Below are 2,907 nucleotides of genomic sequence, written 5' to 3' on the forward strand. Positions count from 1 at the left end.
TCTATTTGTAAATCAATTTTAGGGTTTTTATTTAAAGTCCTGACCCAACTAAATTTAAGCACAAGTAACACAATTCTGTCCTTGTCTACACAGAAGTGCCACAGAGTTCAGTTGATCTTGTTCCCAGATAAGCGTATCTGTGAAAATATCATTAATTTTTCTTACAGCAATGAGACTCTGGCTGGAACTACATTAATGCAGTTGATTAGGGAAAATGTATTTGCTTGTGGGTTAGCTGCAAACAGGTGTCACTCTGCTTTTAAGACATGGCCAAGTAGCAGTACTTTTTTCTGTTTTAATCTGGTATACTGTGGTGTGGCTGGGTGTGTACAATGTTGTGGGTTGGACACCTCATGCTGTGGGCTCAGCACATTGTCACATGACAAGAATGTCATGTCCTGCTCCTCCTTTTATTTTTTTAAAATATATTTTTATACATATTTGGATGAGCAATTTTAAAATAATTTAAAAAGGAATTAGTGTTCTGTGTATGCACAAAAGAACAAGGGAAAAATTGAATACATGATCATGGTTGAGGGAGGAGCAAAGGGAATAGTGAATGGAGAGGTGGCAAAGAGGCATACATGCAAAAAACATGTGGAAAACAGGGTAGTCCTGTACCACCCAAAACTGAGGTATATTCTTAAAATCTGGGTCAGAGAAAAACCGGATTAGGCACCATTTTGAACAGGTGTATGGCTTGAATTTGTATGTTACGACAGGAGTCACTGCAGGTTCAATCCAGCATTTCTGGATAGTAGTTTCCTCCCAACAAATCTATGAGCACCAAAACTTAGTCATGACTATAATTAGCTGAATTGGCCCTTTAACATTTACAGTGGTGCCTCGACTTACGAAATTAATCCTATTGGAAAGGTGGCCGTAGCTCAACATTTTCCTAAGTCAAAGCACTATTTCTCATTGAAATGCATGGGGATGGGATTAATCCATTCCCGCATTTAAAAAAAAATACCAAAAAAAGCACACAGAAAGCCCCTTCGGAAGGCACCGGGGCTTTTAAAAAAACAACCAAAAATAAACAGAGCTAGCCCCAAAGGCTGCAAAAAATAAACAAAAATAAACATTGAGCAATCCCCACTCTGCGACTGCAAAAAACAACACAGCACAGAAACATAACCCCTCCAGCCAAAACCCACCCAGAAGTTTCTAAAAAGTAAAATGCAGCACCTTGCCAGGCAGACTGAAGCCTCCGATGGCATTCACTCCCGGCGGGGAGCTGCCTTCTGTGCCACTGCCGCCGCAGGCCCTCTCCACTGAGGAGCCTCTCCCACCCTGCCTTTGGCCGGCCTTACTCATGAGTAGACCTGCACCTTCTGTGGCCCTTGCTCATGAGTAGACCTGGATCTCTGACGGGCTTTAGTCATGAGTAGACCCACACCAGGGATGGGAAGGGAGCACACTGTCTTCCTGTGCCCAGTGGTGATCCAGAGCTACCCCCTCCTCTCCCTCCTCCTGCCTGGCAGGAGTAAAAAAGTTTCCTGACCCCCTGCTCTAACTGTTGGGGCGAAAGAACTACAAAGAAGCGAACTTTTCACCACCAACAGTTTGAATTTCTTCCCCTTTCCCCCTTCCTCTTTCTGTTCCTAGGTCAAAGCTCTGGCCACAAGTCGAAGCAAAATTTTGCGGCCAGAGCTTTTTGTAACTTGAAATTTTTGTAGGTAGGGGCGTTCGTAAGTCGAGGCATCACTGTACAGTACTTGATTCTACTGCCTACCTCAATTTACTCTTGTCTGCTACAGCAGCAGTAATTCTATATATGAAATTATCTGTCTTGATGTAGATCCAAGCTGAGTGGCTAGGATCTACATAAACTAGGATGCTGTTATAAACACTTATATTTAAGTAGTAATTTTGGAATCCTAAGGTAAACTAGTACAAATATGGTGCTTCTTTATGTGTCTTATTTGCTTTAATATTTCCCCCCAGTAAAATTTAATCTTGCCGTTTAGATTATTTGGTGGTTGTATGTAAATACTGATACAGTAGTACAAAGAGATCGATGTAGTATCCTTACAGAGGTAATTTTGTCTAAAGCAACTATATGGACAATTGATATTGGAACTCAGCTGCCCTTACAACTGCGATAAATGCTCAGACCCTTGTTACTTAAATGCAGTAACAAGACAACCACGAATACAAGCAGCTCTCTTATTAAAAGCACTTTTGCAAAAGCGGGTGTCCTAACTGGGGAGGCATATCCATCAATACAGGTTGCATGATATTTATCCCCTATTCCCAGCCGCATGGTTCCTCCCTTGTTTCCCCACTGGTTAGGTACTCTAAGGTATACAGCCTATCCGGCCTGTCTAAACCACTCACAGGAAGTCCCGCCTCTGTTTGCATCTCCCACTCCTCTCTTTACCTAGACCCCAGACTCTTATTTATTTCTATCCTTATTTGGTGTACATTCCCTTTTCCTAACCACCCTGTGGTCACCCATTTCCTAAAGTCCCTGCAGTCACCTATTAAGTTCCTTCCTTCTTACCGAGGCCTACTCGTTCAATCTTTTTGTCAGTACAATAGGCTACCTCCCTTATTTGTACTTTCATCTTATAATTTCTCATGACTTCTTTAAATTCCTTTTGTTGGCTAAATAATTCACAAAGAGTATGTACTGATTATTTTACCATGACTATTTACTCAATCATCCCGTCCTTACAGGGACTTGAAAAAGCAGCACCGATTCCTCTATTTCTCTCACAACCAAATCTTTACTTGTACAGATTAATATTTTAACAGAATGCCAAACTTTAAAAATGTATTTACACATATACTTTTTTGTGCTGAAACTTTATTTCTTATAAAAAATTCAAAAGGTTATTTCTCGCCTGTTCAAAATTGCACAAAAATGTCTGAGACTTTTTTTAATGTTTAAAGAGCACACAG

Source organism: Pogona vitticeps, chromosome 1 (genome assembly GCF_051106095.1).
Source record: "Pogona vitticeps strain Pit_001003342236 chromosome 1, PviZW2.1, whole genome shotgun sequence".
In the NCBI taxonomy this organism is placed as follows: Eukaryota; Metazoa; Chordata; class Lepidosauria; order Squamata; family Agamidae; genus Pogona; species Pogona vitticeps.